The sequence below is a fragment of the Lampetra planeri genome, chromosome 82, assembly GCF_965212315.1.
Source record: "Lampetra planeri chromosome 82, kcLamPlan1.2.h2, whole genome shotgun sequence".
NCBI classification, from domain to species: Eukaryota; Metazoa; Chordata; class Hyperoartia; order Petromyzontiformes; family Petromyzontidae; genus Lampetra; species Lampetra planeri.
In genome coordinates, this window is record NC_136186.1 from 548,957 (window position 1) to 575,380 (window position 26,424).

A 26,424-nucleotide genomic window follows, 5' to 3' on the forward strand; every position below is an offset into this window, starting at 1 on the left:
CTAACTTTCTCCAATCCCATAATAAAGGGTTTTTTTTGCGGTAAAATCGTGTAAATATAAATGTGTCTTAAAACCCGTCACCACACCGACACAGCCAATTAATAAAGTTTGTCACGTGAACAAAAAGTGCCAATTAGTTTCTACTTTAGCACATCGCTGTGTTGGAGACTAACCCAAATTAACCTTTATTATGAATAACCCCTCAACCCCATAACTCCCCCTGCGCCACCCCCCATGTCCCCCCTCACCCCCCTTACCCCCCTCTCCCCCCTCGCCTCCCTCAGCTGCTACTTCTGCTGAGGCCGGGGCGAGTGGAGGCGGCGCTGTGCATTGTGGGTGGCGAGAGGCTGATTTGGATTCCCTCTCACGGCCACCGTCGGTGGCTCGCGACCTTCTGAAGTGGCGGCTCGCTGGCTGGGCCTCCTCTACGTCGACTCAGCCAGAAGAAGGTGAGAACCAAGCGCGGTGTGGACACATCAGCAGTGGCTGTGGTGGGGGGGGGGAGACAAAGGAGGCACCTGGCCTACAGGTGCCTCCTTTGTCTCCCTCTTCTCTCTCCCCGTGTCTCCCTCCTCTCTCTCCCCGTGTCTCACTCCTCTCTCTCCGTGTCTCCCTCTTCTCTCTCCCCGTGTCTCCCTCCTCTCTCTCCCCGTGTCTCCCTCCTCTCTCTCCCCGTATCTCCCTCCTCTCTCTCCCCGTGTCTCCCCCCTCTCTCTCCCCGTGTCTCCCTCCTCTCTCTCCCCATGTCTCCCTCTCTCTCCCCGTGTCTCCCTCCTCTCTCTCTCCCCGTGTCTCCCTCCTCTCTCTCCCCGTGTCTCCCTCCTCTCTCTCCCCGTGTCACCCTCCTCTCTCTCTCCCCGTGTCTCCCTCCTCTCTCTCCCCGTGTCTCCCTCCTCTCTCTCCCCGTGTCTCCCTCCTCTCTCTCCCCGTGTCTCCATCCTCTCTCTCCCCGTGTCTCCCTCCTCTCTCTCCCCGTGTCTCCCTCCTCTCTCTCCCCGTGTCTCCCTCCTCTCTCTCCCCGTGTCTCCCTCCTCTCTCTCCCCGTGTCTCCCTCCTCTCTCTCCCCGTGTCTCCCTCCTCTCTCTCCCGTGTCTCCCTCCTCTCTCTCCCCGTGTCTCCCTCCTCTCTCTCCCCGTGTCTCCCTCCTCTCTCTCCCCGTGTCTCCCTCCTCTCTCTCCCCGTGTCTCCCTCCTCTCTCTCCCGTGTCTCCCTCCTCTCTCTCCCCGTGTCTCCCTCCTCTCTCTCCCCGTGTCTCCCTCCTCTCTCTCCCCGTGTCTCCCTCCTCTCTCTCCCCGTGTCTCCATCCTCTCTCTCCCCGTGTCTCCCTCCTCTCTCTCCCCGTGTCTCCCTCCTCTCTCTCCCCGTGTCTCCCTCCTCTCTCTCCCCGTGTCTCCCTCCTCTCTCTCTCCCTGTGTCTCCATCCTCTCACTCCCCGTGTCTCCCTCCTCTCTCTCCCCGTGTCTCCCTCCTCTCTCTCTCCCCGTGTCTCCATCCTCTCTCTCCCCGTGTCTCCCTCCTCTCTCTCCCCGTGTGTCACTCCCTCCTCTCCCCGTGTCTCCCTCCTCTCTCTCCCCGTGTCTCACTCCTCTCTCTCCCCGTGTCTCACTCCTCTCTCTCCCCGTGTCTTCCTCCTCTCTCTCTCCCCGTGTCTCCCTCCTCTCTCTCCCCGTGTCTCCCTCCTCTCTCTCTCCCCGTGTCTCCATCCTCTCACTCCCCGTGTCTCCCTCCTCTCTCTCCCCGTGTCTCCCTCCTCTCTCTCTCCCCGTGTCTCCATCCTCTCACTCCCCGTGTCTCCCTCCTCTCTCTCCCCGTGTCTCCCTCCTCTCTCTCTCCCCGTGTCTCCATCCTCTCTCTCCCCGTGTCTCCCTCCTCTCTCTCCCCGTGTCTCACTCCCTCCTCTCCCCGTGTCTCCCTCCTCTCTCTCCCCGTGTCTCACTCCTCTCTCTCCCCGTGTCTCCCTTCTCTCTCTCCCCGTGTCTCCCTCCTCTCTCTCCCCGTGTCTCCCTCCTCTCTCTCCCCGTGTCTCCCTCCTCTCTCTCCCCGTGTCTCCCTCCTCTCTCTCCCCGTGTCTCACTCCTCTCTCTCCCCGTGTCTCCCTCCTCTCTCTCTCCCCGTGTCTCACTCCTCTCTCTCCCCGTGTCTCACTCCTCTCTCTCTCCCCGTGTCTCCCTCCTCTCTCTCTCCCCGTGTCTCCCTCCTCTCTCTCTCCCCGTGTCTCCCTCCTCTCTCTCCCCGTGTCTCCCTTCTCTCTCTCCCCGTGTCTCCCTCCTCTCTCTCCCCGTGTCTCCCTCCTCTCTCTCCCATGTCTCCATGTCCCCTTCTCTCTAGGTGGTGCAGGTTCAGGAGTTTACTGGCTGCACTCCGACCTTTGGCCTTGGCTGTCGCCCAAGTGGGATTGTCGCATAGCAGTCAACCCACAGCATCAGTATCTGTCCCATGACCTCCTCCTGCACCTAGCCTGGCACAGCAGTCAACCCATGACACCTGGCTCTGTCCCGTGACCTCCTCCTGCACCTAGCCTGGCACAGCAGTCAACCCATGGCACCTGGGTTGTTGTGATATCACCATCATGTAGTTGCAAATACGGCTGTTGTCGTTGTGAGTTTGTAGGTTTGTGTGTGAGTAATGGTGCGTGTGTGACTTTCATGACGTGTGTGAGAGTAGGATGATAGGGGTGTGTATCATGGTGAGTGTGTGGGTGTGTGAGTATCATGGTGAGTGTGTGGGTGTGTGAGTATTATGGTGAGTTTGTGGGTGTGTGAGTATTATGGTGAGTGTGTGGGTGTGTGAGTATTATGGTGAGTGTGTGGGTGTGTGAGTATTATGGTGAGTGTGGGTGTGTGAGTATTATGGTGAGTGTGGGGTTTGTGAGATGGCTGGCAATGTTGATGGGTGGTGATGATGATGCCTTGTGCTCGAGAATGGCACACTGAACTCTGAGTACCCTTCAAGTGCTATCTGGTCCACATTGTAAAGGGCAGGACTTTTCCACCTGTTCTTTATTTAAGAGCAACGTTGGTCACAACAATGTTGTTACTTCTTACAGCTGGAATTTATCCTAAGTACATGGAGAACCACATTGCAGCCATGTGATAGTTGATGTTGTGCAGTAAATGATGACCGGGCTGAGACCATTGACTCGCTAGACTTGAGAATCTGCTTTGATCACAGGTGACTGCCTGGATTCAATCCCAGGTACTCCGTGGTGCCAATTCAGTGCTATGACCACAAGGTCCATCGGCCACCTCTAAACACCCCCCACGTTAAAGACATAAGCAGCAACCTGTTTAGTGAGCAGCAGCATTCTTTGAATATTGTTCCAAAGCAATTGGGATTGTGGAGCAGTGGCACAGTCCTGCATTTCCTTTCTCTTTAATCCACAGTGGAGCAGAGCGCAGTGGAGACGTGGGGCAATAGAGCAGAGGAGCAATGGAGCAATGAGGCAGTGCAGCAAAGGAGCAGTGGGGCAGATGAGGGGTGGATTTGTCGTGAAGGCGAATCACCTGAATATGTGCTCTGAAGAACCATTTCCCAAAACGTCTCTTTTTATCTTTATCCTTGTCCCACCGCACACACAGCCGGGACACCGCACACACGAGCCAAGGCACATTTAACCAACCCAGGCAGCACTCGCAAGCAATGCAACGTTACGTTGTGTCCTCATGAGTTGATTTCACGAAGTTTATAGTAACAACAGCAACAAAATATTGATCCTAATTCTTAACCGGGTGGCCTTAAGACTTGTCACGTGCAGGTTTTGTTCATTGTCTGCACCAGACCCCTGCAGCTGTCTCATTCTGGGTCAGCTGCCCCTTACATGTCCTGGAAACCATGGCAAGGTCATCGCATGAGGACCGCCTGGATGAAAACCAGCATGGAAGGGGCCCAGTGTGGGGCCGGCTATGCTAATGGAATAGTCCCATGTGTGTGTGTGTGATGTGAGGTCTCCTGGCAGCAGACATTCTCCGCTGCAGTGCTGGCATCTGCTGCTCAGTTTCATTCCCCAGCTGTGGTCCCAGTGGCACTGTGGGTCGTGTGGTGATAGCAGTCACGGTTGGCACCCATCCACGTCCACCACCCCTACTGGGCGGTGGACCTGCCTCCACAAAGTAGCAAGTGGCGGAGGAGTGAGGTGAACGCTCTCGCCATGCGAGCGAAGCCCCCTCGCTTCCTCTTCTTTTCGTGCATCTCCACCTGCACCTCCTCCATCTTCTCCTCCTCTGTCTCATCCTCCTCCATCCCCTCTTCTTCATCCTCCACCGCCATCTTCTCCTCTACCTCCTCTTCCTGTGCCATTTCTGTCTTCTCCATCTCCTCCTCCACTAGCACCATCTCTTCCTCCTTCATCTTCTCCTCCTCACCCTCCTGCACCACCATCTCCTCCACCCTCTTCTCTTCCTCCTCCTCCACCACCATTGTTTCCGCTTTGTCCGATGTCTCCATCTCCTCCACCACGACCATCTGTTCATCCTTTGTTGTCTCCTTGTCCTCCATCTCCGTATTGTCTTTATCCTCTCCCTCCGTGCTCTCCTCCATTGTCACCATCACAATCTCGTCCTCCTTTGCCTTCTCTTCCTCTGATTTCTCCTCCGTCTCTACCTCATCCTCCATCATCTCCTTCACGTCTTCCTTCGTCTCCTTCTCCACAATCTCTGACTTCACTTCAAAGGCCTGGACGAGTGAGGAGGAGGGCTGCACTTGCTCAGATCTGTGAAGAGACAAACACGACACCGTTCCACATTCTTACTACGGCAGACATCGCCATCTCTCCATCGTCCGTGGGTGGAATGTGTGGCGGATTCATTCGAGCTTAATATAAACAGCAGTAACAACATGGCCAGTGAGTGTGCTTAGTATTGGCACTGTCATTCTAATGGGGCAATGCTATCCTTGAGATAGGTTCAGCTGTGTCTCACACAGACTGTTGTGGTTTCACAGTAGTGGGTGGCCTTGCTGTGTCAATTTAGCTGAATCATTTGTAGTGACATTTTTCTTTTAATGTGTATTCTAATTGATCCCTTGGACATAATGGCCTACACATTTCAAATGACATCGGTGAAGATCCTGAACATCCACTGTGACGGAATGGGTGTGTATCTTTGTGGTTAATGCAGCGGCAGTAATAGACAGGGCAGGAAGCAAGATCTGAACTGTAAGTGGTGAGGGATGAGTGCGTGACCCTTTGGTTGCTTCAACCGATCCACGATTTCAATAAAATATCCGACAGTGATTTGTGGTCGACAGAGCCGCCTCCCTTGACATTGAAGGCATCTCAGAGGGCATTGAGCGCGATGAGCCACTCACATCTCACATCTCTCATCTCAACGCATTTGAAATTGGACACCCCTCCCAGTGGTCGCTGTCTATGTGCATTACAAGGCAACTTGTCAGCTGGCCTGGAAACAGGCATGAGAGTGCGAAATTATCACGGTGGATGGAGGGTTAAATGGTGAAATATGGCCGCATCGTTATCTGGTCTCACCCAGAAACCAATTATGGAAAGTAAATCTGTCCACAGTATAGCGCAATGTATACGTGGAGTTTGCAGTGTCTGTATATTATGTGAGTGCAGCAGAGCTGAAGCACCTGTGCCTCAGCACAAGGGACCTGGGTTTGATTTCCACGTTGGGCCACGTTATCTGTGTGGAATTTGCTGCCCGCTGTTCTGGGAGGATTCTGCAGCTTTCTCCCTGTAACTGAACCCACGCAATGCAAATCGCTCAATTTGGATCACAAACAGCAGCAACTTTGTTACCAACTGTGAGCAAACTTGACAGGACCCTCCTGAAAAAAAGTCTTGAGACTTAGTGAGGCTCATCCTGTGTAAACAAGCATGATAATAAATGAAACTAAACACACTGGACACACGCAGAGTGGTTTACCGTTGCTCAGCGGCTCCAGAGTTTGCTTTCTCTTCTTGGAAGCCCTCTTCTCCAAAGCTCGGAGCAATCGGGCCCTGCACAGGAGTGGCGGCGGTGGTGGTGGCGGCGACGGTGGCGCTGGCGGTGTTGGCAGAGGCGGTGTCAGTGGTGGTGGTGGTGTTGCTGGTGGTAGCGGTCTGGAGCCAGTGTTGCTCGATCTTGGCGAGGCGCTGCTCCTTCTCTAGGCGCTTTTCCTCCATGAGGCACTTTTACTCCACTAGACGCTTCTCCATCAAGTGCTCCTGAAGTTTTACCTCAATGAGGCGCTTCTCCTGCATGAGACGTTTCTCCTCGACAAGCTTCACCTTGCAAAGGCGACTCTCAAGATGCTTCTTCTTCTCGAGATGCTTCAGATCTACGAGACGCTTCACCTCAAAGAGGCGATTGTGTTCCTCCACCCGCCTCTCCTCTGAGGCACTTCTCTTCCTCCACCCGCTTCTCCTCTATGAGGCGTTTCTCCTCCATGAGGCGCTTGTCTTCCTTGACCCGCTTAGCTTCTATGAGGCGCTTCTCCTCATCGACACACTTCACAATGGCGAGACGCTTCTCCACCTCCAGATGCTTCTCCTCGAGACGCTTCACGTCGCGAAGGTGCGTTTCCTCCATGAAGTGCGTTTCCTCAAGGAGGCGCTTTTCCATGACCCGTTTCACGTCATTGAGGATCTTGTTTCTAAGGCACTTCTGCTCCGCGAGGTGCTTCAGCTTGGCGAGGCGCTTCACTTCAATGGGGCGCTTCTCTTCCATGATGCGCTCCTCCATGAAGCGCTTCTCCATGGAGCGCTTCTCCTCAATGACGCGCTTCTCCATGAGGCGGTTCTTGAGGAGATTGTCTCGAAGGCATTTCTCTGGGATGTGCGTCACCCTGGCAAGGCGCTTCATCTCAATGAGGCGGTCTTCTTCCATGGTGCGTTTCTCCTTCGCAAGATGCTTGTTCTCCTGGAGACGCTTCACCCCGCTGAAGTTCTTCACCTCCCCAATGCTACTCTGTTCACGTGAAGAAAAGCACAGGACCGTTCAGACATGCACACGCAGGACAAAATTCATACTCCCAGGCACGCAAACATGGACGGGCACGTACACGAACAAAAATGCATACTCGCACATCTATGTACGAATGCAAACATGAACATTTACTCGTGCAAACATGCTAGAACACGTGAATATACACCACCTAATGTTATAAAAAATACATGTTACATCATATATTCTCACAAGTTCCATAAACGTACTGAAGGCTGTGTTAGTCTGCGACGAGTTCATGGCCATTGTTGGCAACAATCATTACGGGCAAAACATTTCCACAATATTCGATTGTAAAGATCTGGATGCCCATAATCTGGACAAATTTTACTTCAGCATCCATAGTAGGCAACTGGAATGGCAACTTCCAATCAGCTCACAGACGGAATTCATGAGATTGCATGATATTCTGTCTTCATTGGCAAAATAAATGGCAACGTGAAGTGCTTGCACGAGTGGAATATGGCAGGACGTGATGGTGGAGAGATGGAGTGATGGTGTCTGGAGATGGTGTTGTGATATGGAGGTGAAATTGTGGAATGTTCTGGAGAAATGGTGTCTTGTGATGGTACAGTGAGGGAAAAAAGTATTTGATCCCCTGCTGATTGTGTACGTTTGCCCACTGACAAAGAAATGATCAGTCTATAATTTTAATGGTAGGTTTATTTGAACATGGAGAGACAGTATAACAAAAAAATCCAGAAAAACGCATGTCAAAAATGTTATAAATTGATTTGCATTTTAATGAGGGAAATAAGTATTTGACCCCTCTGCAAAACATGACTTAGTACTTGGTGGCAAAACCCTTGTTGGCAATCACAGAGGTCAGACGTTTCTTGTAGTTGGCCACCAGGTTTGCACACATCTCAGGAGGGATTTTGTCCCACTCCTCTTTGCAGATCTTCTCCAAGTCATTAAGGTTTCGAGGCTGACGTTTGGCAACTCGAACCTTCAGCTCCCTCCACATATTTTCTATGGGATTAAGGTCTGGAGACTGGCTAGGCCACTCCACGACCTTAATGTGCTTCATCTTGAGCCACTCCTTTGTTGCCTTGGCCGTGTGTTTTGGGTCATTGTCATGCTGGAATATTCATCCACGACCCATTTTCAATGCCCTGGCTGAGCAAAGGAGGTTCTCACCCAAGATTTGACAGTACATGGCCCCGTCCATCGTCCCTTTGATGCGGTGAAGTTGTCATGTCCCCTTAGCAGAAAAACACCCCCAAAGCATAATGTTTCCACCTCCATGTTTGACGGTGGGGATGGTGTTCTTGGGGTCATAGGCAGCATTCCTCTTCCTCCAAACACGGCGAGTTGAGTTGATGCCAAAGAGCTCCATTTTGGTCTCATCTGACCACAACACTTTCACCCAGTTGTCTTCTGAATCATTCAGATGTTCATTGGCAAACTTCAGACGGGCATGTATATGTGCTTTTTTGAGCAGGGGGACTTTACGGGCGCTGCAGGATTTCAGTCCTTCACGGCGTAGTGTGTTACCAACAGTTTTTTTGGTGACTATGGTCCCAGCTGCCTTGAAATCATTGACAAGATCCTCCCGTGTAGTTCTGGGCTGATTCCTCACCGTTCTCATGATCATTGCAACTCCACGAGGTGAGATCTTGCATGAAGCCCCAGGCCGAGGGAGATTGACAGTTCGTTTGTGTTTCTTCCATTTGCGAATAATCGCACCAACTTTTGTCACCTCACAAGCTGCTTGGCGATGGTCTTTTAGCCCATTCCAGCCTTGTTGAGGTCTACAATCTTGTCCCTGACATCCTTGGAGAGCTCTTTGGTCTTGGCCATGGTGGAGAGTTTGGAATCTGATTGATTGCTTCTGTGAACAGGTGTCTTTTATACAGGTATTAAGCTGAGATTAGGAGCATTCCCTTTAAGAGTGTGCTCCTAATCTCAGCTCGTTACCTGTATAAAAGACACCTGGGAGCCAGAAATCTTTCTGATTGAGAGGGGGTCAAATACTTAATTCCCTCATTAAAATGCAAATCAATTTATAACATTTTTGACATGCGTTTTTCTGGATTTTTTTGTTGCTGTTCTGTCTCTCACGGTTCAAATAAACCTACCATTAAAATTATAGACTGATTATTTCTTTGTCAGTGGGCAAATGTACAAAATCAGCAGGGGATCAAATACTTTTTTCCTCACTGTACATAAGCAACAGCCTATATCGTGAGCAGCAGCATACTTTGAATACTCTGTAAAAAAAATAGATTTTTGAGTGGTGCCACAATTCTTCAATTGCTTTATCATACCTCTGGTAGCAGGAATAATTTCTACAAGACCGAGTTCTAGAGAGCCCCTTTAGACGATATTTTGGTCTACTCTTCCACATTGGGCAGTTGTTTTAGAAGAGGAAGGAGTACCCAAACCTAAACCCTCCACACGCACCTTGCTGTTCGATTGTGGCGTACCCATTTCTACTGCTAGGTGGACAGAGGCAGGGGGGTTTAAGAAACTCAACTATTTGTTTCAACTACTGTGGCAGAAGGGGAACAGAGGGGCAGAGGTGCAGTGGAGAAGAAGGGCAGTGGAGCATTGGACCTGAGGAGAAGTTGGACAGTGGAGCAGAGGGACAGTGGAGCAGAGGGGGCAGTGCGGCAAAGGGGCAGAGGGAAAGAGGTCAATGGGGCAGTGGGGTAGTGGAGTAGAGTGGCATTCAGACACTGTCTTTCCGACAGACCTGTTCTTCACCTGAGGACGGCTGCTTGCGTTGTGGCCGAAACGTCGCGAGAATTGTATTTTATTATGTTTTATTTTTATTATTCTATTATTTCACTTCTAAGTGACTTTACCGAAAGAACCAAGAAGATAGAGTGGCAGTGTTGTGCAGGAGGCGATTCACCTAAATATATTTTCCCACCACTATTTGTATTTGCTCTGAAGAAGGACCATTTCCCAAAACGTCTCTCATATGTTTGTCCTTGTGTAATGACAGAGTTACACCTGTTGACATGACAAAGTGACACGTGCTGTCCTGGGAAGGCATTTACGGGTACAGGCACAGAAGTAACAGCCAATCAGGGAAGGAGGCGTATCTGGGGCAAAGGAAACAGGTGGGGTTAGCCAAAATGCTCCGGGAACCTGCTTGAAGGTTCCACGAGAGGGCGTGGCTGGAGGCGGGGCTTAGCCACACCTGGGGGAATATAATGGGGAGCGGACCCGGAGTTCAGGGCTCGTGTGGGGTCCTGGCTGTGTCGCTGTTCACCGAAAACTCTCTCCGTCGTCTGGCCACGTGGAAGATCTCCTGAATGGTTCCATCGCCGTCATCATCATGCCGCCAGCCAGCGGCGAGATGAGTGAGGGCGAGGGGACCACGCTGAGTGATTGGCTCTGCGTGCAGCCAGTAGAGGTGGTATTGCCTAGAGTTATATTCAGTGAGAGGAAGAACCAGTGTTGGCCTGAATTGTGCCCACTGTGAGAAATAAAGAAGTACCCTCTACGTGACGTGTTGAAGAAATCGCTCATTACACTTGTACTGCCACACACACAGCTGGGACACCTCACATCCGAGCCAAGACACATTTACCCAACACAGACAGCACTTGCAAGCAATTCAACGTTATGTTGTGTCATCATGAGTTTATTTCACAAAGTTTATATAGTACCAGCAACAACAATGGTATTGAATCTTATTCTTTACATGAGTGGCCCTGGGGCTTGCCACGTGGCAGGTTTCGTCAATTGTCTGTACCAGACCCCTCTAGCTCTCTAATCCTGGGTCAGCTGCCCCTTCCATGTCCTGGAAACCATGGCAAGGTCACCCCATGAGGACTGCCTGGAAGAAAACCAGCATGGAAGGTGCCCAGGATAGGGACGGCTATGTTTTTTGTCTAGTCCCGTGTGTGTTTGTTGTGTGAGGTGTCTTGATAGCAGTCGTTCTCCACTGTAGTCCTGGCATCTGCTGCTCAGATTCCTTCCACAGCTGTGGTCCCAGTGGCACCGTCTCTCCGGCGAACCATGTGGTGTGTGTGTGACGAGTATCACAGGGTGTGTGGGTGGGTGGGTGGCATGTATCACTGGGTGGGTGGGTAGTCTGGTGATAGTGGTCATGGTTGGCAGCGATCCACGACCACAACAACCACCCCTACTGTGTGGTGGACATGCCACCACAAAGCAGCACGCGGCGGAGGAGTGAGGTGATCGCTCTCGCCACGCGAGCAAGGCCCCCTCGCTTCCTCTTCTTTCCCTGCATCACCACCTCCACCACCTGCACCTCCTCCACCTCCTGCTTCGTCTCGTCCTCCATCTCCTCCTCTTCATCCTCCACCACCATCTTCTCTCCATTCTCTGTCTTCTCCATTCTCTCCTCTTGTTCCTCCTCAACCTCCTCGTGCTCCACCACTTCCACCTTCTCCTCTTCCTGTTCCACCTCTGTCTTCTTCTCTATCTTCTCTGTTTGGAAGCACTCTTCTCCAAAGCTTGGAGCAATCAGGCCCTGCACAGGAATGTCAGAGGTGGATGCGGGGGCGGTGGTGATGGCAGCGGTGGTGGTGGCGGTCATGGCGGTGGTGGCGGGTAGCGGTCGTGGCGGTCGTGGCGGCGGCAGCGGTGGCGGTGGTGGTTACTGCGGTGGTTGTGGTGGCGGAAGTGGTGGCGGTGGTGGTGGCGGCAGCGGTGGTGGCGGCGGCGGTGGTGGTGGCGGCGGTGGTGGTGGCGGTGGCGGTGGCGGTGGCAGTGGTGGTGGCGGTGGTGGCGGTGGTGGTGGCAGTGATGGCGGTGGATGCGGTGGCGGCAGCAGCGGTTGCGGTGGTGGTTACTGCGGTGGTGGTGGTGGTGGTGGCGGCGGGAGCGGTGGCGGTGGTGGTGGTGGCGGCGGTGGTGGTGGCGGTGGTGGCGTTGGCGATGGTGGCGTTGGCAGGGGAGGTTGTGGCGGTGGTGGCAGTGGTGGTGGCAGTGGTGACGGCGGTGGTGGCGGCGGTGGCGGTGGTGGTGACGGTGGTGATGGCGGTGGTGGTGGCAATGGTGGCGGTGATGGCGGTGGTGGCAGTGGTAGCATTGCTGGCGAGGTGCTGCTCCTGCTCAAGGCGCTTATCCTCCTCGACGCGTTTCACGTTGGCGTGACACTCCTCCTCCTCCAGATTCTTCTCCTCAGGACACTTCATCTCGAGATGATGCTTCCCATCAATGAAGTACTTCACTTTAATGAGGCGCTTCTTGAGGAGATAGTCTCGGAAGTACTTCTCCTCTGTGCGGCACTTCGCCCTGGCAATGCGCTGCACCTCAAAGAGGCGCTCCTCTTCCATGGTGCATCTTTCTTTGCCAAGGTTCTTTTCCTGGAGATGCTTCACCCCGCTGACGTCCTTCAACTCCCCAATTATCCTCTGATCCAGCAAAAATAAAAAAGGAACATTCAGACATACACATGCAAGCAAACAATAAAACATACTCACACATGTAGGTACAGATGCAGCCATCCACATTCAGTCATTCAAACTTGCTTAGTACACACAGACATAATTCATGTGACTGCCTGATATCATTATGTCTTCATTGGTAATAAATGGCCTCTTCAAGTGCCTGCATGAGTGGGTCTGTGAAGAGATGGGGTGATGGTGTCGGGACATGGTGTTGTGATATGGAAAGGAGAAGTAGTGGAATGTTATCGAGAGATGGTGTATTGTGATGGTATAGAGGCATGATGAGGCTCTAATATGGTGTATTGAATTGGTGGTCGTGTAGTGTGATGAGAAAAGTGATGGGGAGAGTTGGTGTCGTGATATTTTGGTGTGATGGTGTGGTGACATGGTGTGCTAGTTTTCGAGACAATGTCGTTTGTTTTAACCCTACAGACCCCATACACATCGTGCTCTCTTTTAGCCCCGCCCCCCTCCCAATACGTTCCATTCATTGGCTACCACATTCTGATAAGCTCCTCCCCCCTCCTCCCTCCTTAACTTGTATTTAAGAACTTGCATCTTGGAATCCCTGCCTCACTTGATACAGCAAATTCAGCTGTGACGGTCCCACCTGGGACGGAGACTTGTGTTGCCTCCGAAACGTCGTGATTTTTATTATTTTATTTTTATTAATTTGTATTTAATTTATACCTACGTGACTTTACCGAAATAACTAAGAGTATGAATCCTTGCAGTCACGAAAGCTTCAAATCTAGAACCCATACACACCTTTGGGGAGCGATTCTTGTAACTTTGGCCTGGGAAAGGATCCACCTTATCCATAACGTCCCCCCACGTGGTCGACTGGCTCGCCGACTCCCGGGCTATGAAGAACAGAAAATGCATTCAAAGTACGAGTAATGAATTAGAGAACAAAGGACATGGAGTTTCACAGAACTAATTTTGAGATCCCAGTAATTTCCTCTTACCACACAACAGGACCTGATATTGAGAAATAGTCATCACACGGCATTTACACTTTACAAGTCCTGTTTTTGTCGGCATTTTGAGACCGTAAATTGCATAAGCTTGAGACCCCAGTTTGAACAAAGATGGCAGAAATTCAAATATAAACCCATCCTCTTTGCCACACTCGATCATTACGTCTCCCCATTACCACCAAGCCATGTCTACGAAAAGTAATTTATCAAGGAGCCTCCTCCTCCGCATATAATCCATGTGATGCAGGTATCTGGGACTTACCCTCATAGTCATCCAAGATCTCAGCCCACGTGATTTGTCTGTCCATGTTGTTGGGAAAGAGTAGATTTTGTTTGAAGTTGGATGGCCTGGGGAGGTTGGAACAACGCTCAGATTTAGCAACCATTTGAATAACTCATCCTCCTAATTAATACATATTTGACCACTCATTGTACCAATCCAATCACTATCGTGACTGTTGCTTTACAAGCCCACTCACTCGCTTGTTTGCCCACTCATGCGTGCCTACGATCATTCACTCATTAAACATAATCACCAGACTTAACAATTATATTTCACCTCTAATCTAGACATGCATGTTCATGTACAGTCCATTTGTATTAATCGACTGCTTGATAAAAGACCCATATGCCTTGTAGGTCATTAGGGTCATATGACCATACCTAAATAATTTGTTCTAACCCGAGCATGACGTCGTAGGTCACTTGATGTCAGAGTTACCACCCATGTGGCTGTGACATCACAGATTAAAGGCAACTATGGCAGCTGCTATGGTCTGAACTTAAAGGCAGACTCCTCCCCAAATGTTGAATAACATTCAATACATATAATGTAGGGCAAAATTGTACCAGCAATCAGAACACAATAATTGTAGACATGTTATTAATTTTCTATGAGATTTAAACGGATTAGTTATACTCGTTTTAAATGCTGACTCGCTTGGGGTCTAAACAACGACATTAACAGCAACATTTCAGGGAATGCCAAGTATCCTATCTAACAGTTCTAATTTGAATTTTTATTTAAAGCATTCGTGACTGCAGGGATTCATATTCTTGGTTCTTTCGGTGAAGTCACATAGAAGGGAAACAATAAAATAATATGAATATAAAACAATACAATTATCACGACGTTTCGACTGCAACACAAGCAATCATCGTTAGGTGTGAAATCCACAGCAAGATTGCTGAAAATTGAATTATGAACATATACAAATAATGAAGCTTTAGTTTGTAGTCGAAATGTAAAATAAAAAGAAACCACATTCATCGTCAAAAGGGTCGCTCACCTCGTTGAGGATTCGCTCTCAAAAGGCTTCTGCTGCTGCTCCCTCGTGTGCATTCCTCTCCACTGTGGGTGGAGGCGTGGCTGTGACGTAACAGAGGTGACGTCACTAGCGCGAGGCTCCGCCCCCCACGATCCCGGCTGGCGCATCACGTGGTGCAGTGCTGGTTGTGCGCGGGACCGGAAACAGTTTTTTATGTAGTTTATACTTTAGTTTTCTACGTGGTTGTTTAGTAACTGCAGCTACATATCATTAACATTCCTTTTCTTTGTTAATGCTACTTCCTGCACCCCCCTTGGTGCTGCTGATCCTGCATAATGCATGGGCATAATATGACTTTGAAACCCCCCCGCCCACCTCCTACGCATTTCCCATGAATATGCTAAATTCCTCTTCATATGCACATTCCTTTGTTAAGGCTCTCTTCTTCTTCCACCTCCAACTCAGCTTATATATAAGCCCCTAGCTTGGCATTGTCTCATTCTTCACCTGAAGACGGCTGCTTGCGTTGTAGCCGAAACGTCGTGAGAATTATTTTATTTTATTATGTTTTATTTTTATTATTTTATTACTTCCCTTCTACGTTACTTTACCGAAAGAACCAAGAAGATGAATCCCTGCAGTCACGAAAGCTTTAAATCGAAATTTAACCCTCACCCCCAGTTCGCATTTCCGTCCCTAGGTTCACATATATATATATACATATGACATCCATACATACGAGTATCATGGGATTATTATGTAGGAGGTCATAGAATGAATCTAACTCATTTGCCTTGCTTTCATCCCTCGACTGATATTCATCTTCGGTGGATGCATGAGCAACCACCACTCCTCGCCTCCCGTTGATTGGGAGGTGTGCCCACGGTAGCCTGGGGCTTAGAGCTTTCCACACCTTACGCCACGCTCAGAAGAAGAGCCCCCTGTTGTTTGGAATTCCCCAGCCACAAGTAAAGTTCTGTAAAAACAATCTGCTACCTCATCGGCGGTGCCGGACGTTAACGCTGCGGTGGATGTGAGCAATGTCCTGGAGGGAATATTCTTAGGTTTTTTCGGTAAAGTCACGTAGGTAAAACATTAAAATTAATGAAAGTAAAATAAAAATAAAAATCACGACGTTTCGGAGGCAACACAAGTCTCCGTCATCAGGTGGGACCGTCACAGCCAGATTTGCTGCATCAAGTGAGGCAATGATTCAAGATGTAATCCCTTAAGAGCAAGTTGAGGGGGGAGGAGAGGAGGGGCGGAGCTCATCAGAATGTGGTAGCCAATGAATGGAACGTATCGGGAGGGAGGGGGGCGGGGCTCAAAGACGGCACGACGTGTCACGTAGAACGTCTCGGGAGGGGGGAGGGGGGCCAAAAGAATGCACAACGTGGTACAGGTCGGCGGCTTGGACGTTGTGCATTCTGTAAACTAATATTAATGTATCGGCCATAACTGTGAAATACCATCTAAAATATCACAATGTTGATCGAGGTATACTTAAGTTAAGAGGTGCATGTGTTGACGTGGTTTAATGAAAATATTTAAGGACCACTGTGTGTCTAGACAACGAAGGTGAATTGTTATATTTGATCAATTTAAATGGTTAGAATTGCTATGGATACCCATCTGGATGTGGTAGTTTGTAATTGTTGTTTATCATTATAACCATTATTAGTCTATAGCAGAAAGTCTCGTGTGTTTTTACACTGCTGTGTATGTACAGTGCTTTGTGTACGTATGTGTTTTAATTTTCCACGTGTTTTCACGGTAATTGCATTGAATGTGGAGCAGTTACCTATCGGATTACTTGTTGATGTGGTGTGATGTGCAGTGGTTGTGAGGTGGTTCAATTCCTGATTTTACTCTCGTAGTTAAGTGGTCTTGTGGAGCCATAGTTTGAGAAAGACTGTGATCATATCTTTGCTCAATATTAAAAAAATATATATTTCATTTTCCTCATTGTTTAATAATTACTGCAGATGATCGGTTCCAGGATGTATACGTGGATTTCACGTTCGTTGTTCCTGTGTTTGATGGCTTTCACTTCTGGATGGATAGCTTCTATCGATAAGGACGTCAATGGGGAATGACAAATAGACGTTTACGTGTTTGATTTTGAGAAGATTTTTTAACTATTGAATTCCTGAAAGTAAAATAATTGTCTCGTTCCTTAACTGTTTGACCAAAAAAAGATTGATTAATATTTCGATACGAGTGTTAACATCAATATTCTTGCAGATTAATAAAGACCTGATTTGTTTTTAAAGATAACTGATCGTTCGTTATATCCTTCCTTAAAAAGAACATGGACGAGTAGACATGCACACACGAGTGTGCTTCCAAACACGACTGTATACATATATATATACAGCAGCGTGCATTCACACACTAGTTGTAATATACAGGGGTGTACATACAGACAAAGCAGTAGACGTACACACACGAATGCTTCTCTTGTTGTAGTGTTTCTACTGTTATGGTTTATCGTATACATAAAGTTATCTAATAGTTTGTTAACTGTACAATGCTTATATCACACACATGTCCACACACACACGAGCCAAAGACAAGTGAACATACACAGCAATGCAAATGCACACAGCCTTACAAGCTATACCATTTAGATGAGTATTAAAAGTTGATGACAGTAATTGTGATCTTGATTTGAAGCTGTCGTGACTGCAGGAATCCATACCCTTGGTTCTTTCGGCAAAGTCAAGTAGATAGAAAAATTATCAAATAAAACAAAAATAATGAATCGCGGAAAATATAATCCAGCTGGATAATTTTAATAATATATCACAACGAAACCTCGTGATATATATGTTTTTGTTAATTTTTTTATGTTTCTACCTACGTGACTTTACCTAAAGAACCAAAGAGTATGGATCCCTCCAGTCATGAAAACTTCAAATCTAGATTGAGTGTAGTAAAGTAATCAGTTTAGTTTATTTGCTTCCATTTGTTTACTTCTGATACGGCACACTGGTTCGGATTATTCTTCCCATTTATGATATATCTCTAGAATCATTTGCATTATCTTCATTAACTTCCTTGCATTCAATTGTTTTTCTCGGAAGTAACGCTCCTCATATCTAGCAACATACCTAAACGGCCAAACCATACACAGCAAGGCATCGGTGTCTGTTTGTGGAGCCGGCCACGCGGGAGCGGTTATATGCGGGGTGTGAACACATGATTATACATACCTATACACACACATGCACGTATGTACATATCCACATCAACGAGTGTAAATAAACACACGAGTGGACATACACAGCAGTACATATCCATGGACATACACACAGTAGCAGACTCGGATAGCTGGGTTTTGTTATTATTTTCACAAGTTAAACTGACGATATGAATCTTAGATGCCCCACAACACTGAACGTTATGCGAATGACACAAACGCATGCGATTCTAATTCCACTCCAAACGCTTGGCCTCATGTTTAATGCGTGTTGTGAAGTTATTATTTTAGTTTATTTGCATGAAGTATGTTTAAAGATCATACTTCCATTTGTTTGTCTTTGCTACGGCACACTGGTTTGGATTATTCATCCCATTAATGAAATCTCTCTAGAAGCATTTGCATTTTCTTCATAAACTTCCTTGCATTCAATTGTTATTCTTGAAAGTAATGCTCTCCATATCTAGCAACACACCTAAGCTCATGTAGACATTGTGCTTAAACCTAAATATTAATGTGTATTTCACTGCATTATTGCTGGCTTCTGTTTGAATACAGATGGGCATAATTATGTGCATGTTGTTTGTTTGCATATTTATAATGGTCTGTAAACTGCTATCAATGTATCGGACTTACCTCTGAAATACATCCATAATAGAGGTGTTTGGGTTAGATTGCATAAATATATAAATGTGTCTTTCAAACTCGCCACCACCCGACACATCCAACTAGTAAGGGTTGTCACCTAAACAAAACATGCCAATTCGTCACTAGTACAGCACACCGGTGTGTTGGAGAGCCAAGCCACAACCTTTACAATCTGAGTACGACGATTCGGCAGTAATTACAACTAGCTTGATCAGGAGACAGCCAGATTTGTGAAGTCTTACTGTTTCGTTCCTTATATTGAAGCGAAAATGTGTTGACCACGCAGCTGCGCTCTTGCACAATGTGGGGGGGGGGGGTTACTGCAGCAATGTACATTAAGCGTGTGCATTATGTGAACCCTTTGGACTTGTTCTTCCTGTCTATTGTGTTTATTACTTCAGGACGAATGGCTTCAATCGATAAGGACGTCAATTGGGAATGATTTATCGATGTTTACGTGTTGGATTTGAGAAGATTTTATAACTGTTGAATTCCTGAAAGTGAAATAATTTTCCGAGTTTCTTAACCGTTTGACCAAGCGAATTGATGAAAAAATGTAATGCGAGTTTTAATGTTAATATTCTTGCAAATCAATAAAGACCTGATTGGTTTTTTAAAAAACACAGACGAGTAGACATGCACACGCGAGTGTGCATCCAAACACTGCTGCATTTATAAATCGGAGTGCATGCCGACAAAGGGCAGCGGACTTCAATAGAGCGCAGCTGCGTGGTCAACATATCTATGCTTCTATATAAGGAACGAAACAGTGAGACTTCCCAAATCTGACTGTCGACTGATGAAGCTAGTTTTAATTACAGGAGAAACGTCGTACTCAGATTGTAAATGTTGTGGCTTGGCTCTCCAACACACCGGTGTGCTGTACTAGTGACAAATATGCATGTTCTGTTTACGTGACAACCCTTACTATTTAGCTTTGTCAGGTGGTGGCGGGTTTCAACGACACATTTGTATATTTAAGCGATCTAACCCAAAAAACCTTTAATATGGACATTCTAATAAACCACTTACAAGCTAAACCATTCAGATGATTATTCAAAGTTCATGGCAGAGTTTTTAATATAAAACACTCGTTTTCTAAAAGCTTTCTCAACACGATTGTCATTAAATATATTTATAAAACAAAGTCAGTACAGTATAAACTTGCACATTTTATTCCAAATCAAGCTTGAGATCACCAATTTTTATATTTCAGACTGTATGTCGCTTTATAATCCTCTAAACTTGCAGCAGTTTAGAAGACATTGGGGAGTGAATATTTGCAAATTAACACGAAGCACGGAATTATGCATGGAGATGCACTTCCTTATTCAAACGGAAGTGTACAATTATGCAGTGAGATGTACATACGTATTATGTTGCTAGATATGCGGATTGTTAATGTAAAAATTAACAATTGAATGCAAAGTCTATGATAGGCCAAGTCGAGAACAAAGGATTTGGATGCTAGAGCGAAGTTATAAGGGGCTTAAAATCAGACCTCAAGGTCATTTCGAGAGGGATTTTGCTGAGGATAGATGCTCGACTCCTCGCTCTGCAGATCACCCTTCTTCCACGAGACCCAGCCTGGCGAGCACGATTGCTTGGCGACTGGTTGGCGACTTCGCTTTGGGAGAGTTCGTGGCGATCTCTTCAGACGGGTTACAGGGACATCGATACGCGGTGCATCAACAAGTAAGTGTCTTTGTTAGTGGATAAACTGGTAATCGCGTGTGTAGTCCGACTTACGAGACGTTACTGTGTCTCGGTTAGACGTTGGTAAGAGTTTGCTTCTTGGCGATTTGAGCCAGACATCCACGCAGCTTAAAGGGTGCATTTTACTCTAAAAAACACCCGCAACTGTCACTGAAGAATCAGTCACATGGAGCAGATAACCTTTACACAGCGCCACACACACACGGGTGAGAAGCCATTCAATTGCTCTCTTTGTGGGAAGGCATTTTCACTGAAACAAAATCTTCACACTCATCAGAACACACACACGGGCGTGAAGCCATTCAATTGCTCTGTGTTTGAAGTCATTTGCACAGAAATCAAGGCATTTGCAAGGAAGTCAGATCTTCACACGGTCATCACCCCGAAACAAGCATGAGAAGATCCGCAATGATAGGGAAGTGAAATCAAAAGGTGAAAAACAAAATGCTGCATTGAGTCCTGAAAAAATCCATCTTTCGAACCATAGCATGGTGGAACCTGAGAGATGCGTGGATGTAGTGGATGTAATGAGTCCTGACGACAATTCCTCTTTAGACCCCATGCGGGTTGATAATGAGAAATGGCTGCTGGAGTTGCTGGATAATCAAAGTATTGAGTACTTCTGTTAAAGTCCTAGAATGTGCACGTTTGTGTCTCTGTTAGATCAATTTATTAGGGGCAATTGATTATATCAATGATTTCCAGCACTACTCCAATCTAGTGTAATTATTTTAACAAAACCGTTTGATTGCTCTGTGTGTTGGAAGCATTTTCACGGTCAGCAACACTTCACAGGCATCATCAGTTCAGATGAATGTCTTCCTTTTAAGTTCCAGAAGTGTTCACTGATTTCAGAATGACAACAATTTTATACTTTGAACGAATGGCTTCAGTCGAAAAGGACGTCAAAGGGGAAATCGACGTTTACGTGTTAAGAATATCTTTTAACTGTAGAATTGCCTTGTTCCTTTCCTGTTTGAGCATGCGTATTAATAAAGATTTCGATACGAGTATTAACGTGAGTTTTCTTGCAGATTAATAAAGACCTGATTTGTTTTTAAAGATGACTGATCGTATGTTATTGCAACCATATTTTCCTTTAAAAAACACGGACGAGTAGACATACACACACGAGTGTGCATCCAAACGCGACTGTATATACAGCGGTGTGCATTCACACACGCGTGTGCATGTGTTTCTACGAGTTTTAACGTTTATATACTTGCAGAACAATAAAGACCTGCTTTGTTAAAGATGACTGATTGTCCCTTATTGCTACAATGTTCATAGCGAACACGTGTGGAGGCGAGTTTCAGGTGAAGCATCTCCATCACACAAGTTTACCCTTACCTGGCAGCATCGTGGCAGTCCGCTGGTCACACTCACTACGTCACACTCACGAGCTGTAGGGGCGGTGCTCTGTCTGCTCAGTGGCGCTGTTTTCATTCATTTAGCACCACGAGCGGGGAGTCTCATCCCTGTAGTTCCATGTTGTGGTGGCGCATTCCTACCACGTTCCCCTAAATTCTTTGTACGACACAATATAAAATAATTTGTTTGTTCCAATACATAATCATACACGAGTACACATATACACTCCCATGTACACACACCCACACACGAGTGGACATTCACAGCGCGGTAGAAACATACACAAATGTGCATACACACTGCTTCATACATACACACACGGGTGCACATGCATACAAGTGTGCATACGCACACGAGTGTACATACACAGCAGTGTAATTACAAAGGGATTGCGTTCTACTACACGAACAAATGTGCGAACAAATTATTGTACATACCTATACAAACACGTTCACGCATGTACATATCCACATCAACGAGTGTAAATAAACAAACGAGTGGACATACACAGAAGTACAGATCCATGTACATACAAACAGTAGTATACTTGGATAGCGGGGTTTTGTGATTATTTTCACAGGTTAAGCTGACGATATGAATCTTAGATGCCCCACAACACTGAAGTACGTTATGCTAATGTCAGAAAAGCATGCGATTCTAATTCCTTCTCTGTTTCCACTCCAAACGCTTGTAATTATTAACACTGAAGAATCAGTCACATGGAGCATATAACCTTTACACAGCGCCACACACACACGGGTGAGAAGCCATTCAATTGCTCTGTTTGTGTGAAGGCGTTTGCACGTAAAGCATATCTTCACAGTCACCAGAAAACACACACGGGCGAGAAGCCGTTCAATTGCTCTGTGTGTGGGAAGTCATTTTCACTGAAATCAACTCTTAACCGTCACCAGAAAACACACACGGGCGAGAAGCCATTCAAGTGCTCTGTGTGTGGGAAGGCATTTTCACTGAAACAAAATCTTCAAAGTCACCAGAATACACACACGGGCGAGAAGCCATTCAAGTGCTCTGAGTGTGGGAAGTCATTTTCACAGAAATCAACTCTTAACAGTCACCAAAAAACACACACGGGCGAGAAGCCATTCAATTGCGCTGTGTGCGGGAAGGCATTTGCAAGGAAGTCAGATCTTCACACGGTCATTACCCCGTAACAAGCATGAGAAGATCAGCAATGATAGGGAAGTGAAATCAAAAGGTGAAATACAAAGTGCTGCAATTAGCCCTGAAAAAAATGAATCTTTCGAACCTATGCAGGTGGATCCTGAGAGATGCGTTGATGTAGTGGATGTAATGAGTCCTGACGACAATTCCTATTTCGACCCCATGCGGGTTGATAATGAGAAATGGCTGCTGGAATGGCTGGATAATCAAAGTATTGAGTACTTCTGTTAAAGTCCTGGAATGTGCACGTTTGTGTCTCTGTGAGATCAATTTATAAGGTGAAATTGATTATATCAGTGATTTCCAGCACAACTCCAAGCTAATATAATCAATTTAATAAAACCATTCAATTGCTCTGTGTGTTGGAAGCATTTTCACAGTCAGCAACACTTCACAGGAATCATCAAGCAAAGAGTAAAAATGTTGTCATGAGTCCTAAACGAAATTCCTCTTTCGAGCCCATGTAGTTGCAACCTGTGAGATTGATTTATGTATTGGAGTGGCTGGAGAGTCATATTTCTGTCTCTTATATATTTTTTTCAGTGATTTCTAGGATTTCAAGCGAGAGTGATGTTGTTAATGCTCTACATTGTGTTCAGATAAAAGTGTTCCTGATAAGTTCCAGAAGTGTTCACTCATTTCAGGATGACAACAATTTTATACTTCGATAGATACATTGCTTCGTCTCGTAGTTGGATCATCGGCTCTGTTAAATGTGTGGTGTTTATGTTAGAAGTTGCCATGTGTTGTCATCTACTGATCTGGGTGTGCCGTCTTCAACACTCAAGAACAGGTCTGTCGGAAAGACAGCGTCATTCAGACGCTGTCGCCTCGACAGACCTGGTTTTCTCCTGAGGACGGCTGCTTGCGTTGTGGCCGAAACGTTGTGAGAAATGTTTTATTATGTTTCATTTTTATTATTTTATTACTTCCCTTCTACGTGACTTTACCGAAAGAACCAAGAAGAGTGAGTAGGTGGCTTTAGAGTTCAGTTGTATTCACTGGGTCTCCCGTAGGGTTCAGTGTTACTCACTGGGTCTCCTATATAGGGTTCAGTGTTACTCACTGACACTCCAATAGGGTTCGGTGTTACTCACTGGAGCTTCCATAGAGTTCAGAATTCGTCACTGACGCTCCCTTCGGGTTCAATGTTACTCACTGACACTTCCATAGGGTTCAGCGTTACTCACTGGAGCTCGTTAAAGGTTTCTGTGTTACTGGAGCTCCCGTAGGGTTCAGTGTTACTCACTGGTGTTCCCTTAGGGTTCAGTGTTACTCACTGAGGCTCCCATAAGGTTCCCATAGGGTTCATTGTTCATCACTGGGTGTTCCATAGGGTTGTTGTCACATTATAAGTACTTGGGCGTCTAGGTGCCATCACCTGTCTCGCCAGGAGAAGACAGTACAGCAAGTGGGATGGTCGCCATCTTCACCTATACAGTTTACAGTGTTTCCCCATCGTAAGTGTGGAGTTTCTCCGGGTGCTCCGGTTTCCCTCCACTTGTATAAGTGCTCGTCATTCATTGGGCGAAATATCTTAAAATAAAAACTCAATTCAGAACCTAACTATGACTCAGTGTGGCTTTCCTGGAATAAGTCTATTATTATAAAACATTACAGGAACTTAATATTCAATTCTGATTCCGCAACCCTCAATGCCCTTTTAAAGTTCAATTTGTGCATGTCTAAAGACATGATGACACCTGCTGGTTAGAAAAGGGAAGCACGGGTACAGGCACCGCTGTAGCAACATCCAATCCGAAAGGGAGAGGTATCTGGGCCAAAGGTAATGGGTGGGGCTGGCCGGGATGCTCCGGGAACCCGCTCGAAGGTTCCACAATAGGGCGTGGCCAGAGGCGGAGCCTAGCCGCGCTTGCGGTGATATAAGCGGGGCGGAGGAGGGCTCGGGGGTTCGTGTGTGGAGTCTTGGGTCCGGACTGCGTCGCTGCTCGCCGTCATCTCTCTCCATCGTCCGACCACGTGGAAGATCTCCTGCGGCTTCCATCACCCTCCCCAGCTCGCCGTCAACCAATGGCGTGGCCGAGTGCGGATGGTGGAACCACGCTCAGTGATCGGCCGTGTGTGTGTAGCCCGTAGAGACGCTAACATCCAGTGTTGTGAGAGATAAGCTGTTGTGCCCATATATGAATGAAAGAAGTACCCTCTACACGACGTGTTGCGGAAGTCGCTCATTATGCATGCAAGACTCACACAAACATCCATACTCAGAGACCCAACAGACATCCATAGACTCCAACACACACACACATAGACTCACACAGCGACCTTATTAGGCTCACACAGAGACCCATAGCCTCACACAGAGATCCATACATTCAAAGAGACCCAAAAACTCACACCGAAATCCATAAATTCGTACAGAGGCCAATGAGAATAAAAATAAAAAAAGCATTTATTTTTTACTGAAGGACGAGCAATAAATATCTTTTTCACAGATGTGCAGTCAGGCGGGTCAAAATTTAACAACAAAAATAGAATACAAAACACGACAGGAGAGGCAAACAAATTATCTAACTCTTTAAACCCTCTAAACACCTAACCCTCTAATCCCATAATAAAGGGTTTTGGGGGTAAGTTCATGTAAATGTCAATGCGTCATTACACCCGCCACCACCCGACAGCCAATTAATACATTTTATCACGTGACCAAAAAATGCCAATTTGTTTCTACTTTAGGACACCGCTGTGTTGGAGACTAACAAAAAACACCTTTTATTACAGATAATATTAAGTGTAGGTGTTAAACCCTCTCATCCCTGGCCCTCTAACCCCTTAACCCTTGAAAATCCTCAAATCCATAACCTTCTGAATCCCGAAATCTCTAAACTCCTAAACCCATAACCTTATAAACGACTAAACTCCTAAACCTCTAACAATCGAAATCCATAAACCCTCGACACCTCTAAACACCTAACTTTCTAAACCCCCTAACCATCTAAAACACGAACCCTCAAAACACCAAACCCTCTAAACCCCTTTACCCTGAAAACTCTAACCCTGTAAACCCCTAACCCTCTAAACCCAGAACCATCTAAACCCCTAACTCTTTCAACCCCTAACCTTATAAACCTTTAAAAACCAACCTTCTAAACCCTCTAAACACCTAACCATCTAAACCCCTAACCTTATAAACTCTAACCTTCTAAAACGCTAAATCCCCAACCTAAATCCCAACCCATCTAAACTCCAATCCTCTAAACCAGGGGTCCCCAACCTCTGGGCCACGGACCGGTACCGGTCCATGGCATGTTAGGAACCGGGCCGCACAGCAGTCGGTGAGCGGTGGGCGAGGGAGCGAAGCTTCATCTGTATTTACAGCCGCTCCTCATCACTCGCATTACTGTCTGAGCTCTGCCTCCTGTCAGATCAGCGGCGGCATTAGATTATCATAGGAGCGCGAACCCTACTGTAAACTGCGCATGCGAGGGATCGAGGTTGCACACTCATGAGAAGTCAGAATCTGACACTTATTTAAGTCCGCGCATGGCCCGCCCACTTCCGTCTGCGCCTCTTTCCCGCACTGCGCAGTTTTGGTAAGCTCACAAGCTAACCCTAGCCAAAATGAGTAAAAAACAAACATCGCTGCAGAGCTTCTTTGAAAAGGGGGAAAGACCCAATGGTGACCCCCCCCCCCTCCAGTCCGTGAAAAAATTACCTTCCACGAAACCGGACCCTGGTACCAAAAAGGTTGACGACCGCTCCTCTTAACCACTCACC

General features: G+C 47.0%; 1 long non-coding RNA gene across 1 annotated transcript; it reads left to right on the forward strand.

Annotated features, from left to right (window-relative positions):
• The first annotated feature begins 289 nt into the window (after nucleotides 1–289).
• On the forward strand, nucleotides 290–5,230 carry LOC144738412 (uncharacterized). Its single transcript, XR_013589252.1, has 2 exons — nucleotides 290–449; nucleotides 2,329–5,230. It is a non-coding gene; the product is annotated as an uncharacterized LOC144738412 (long non-coding RNA).
• The last annotated feature ends 21,194 nt before the right edge of the window (nucleotides 5,231–26,424 follow it).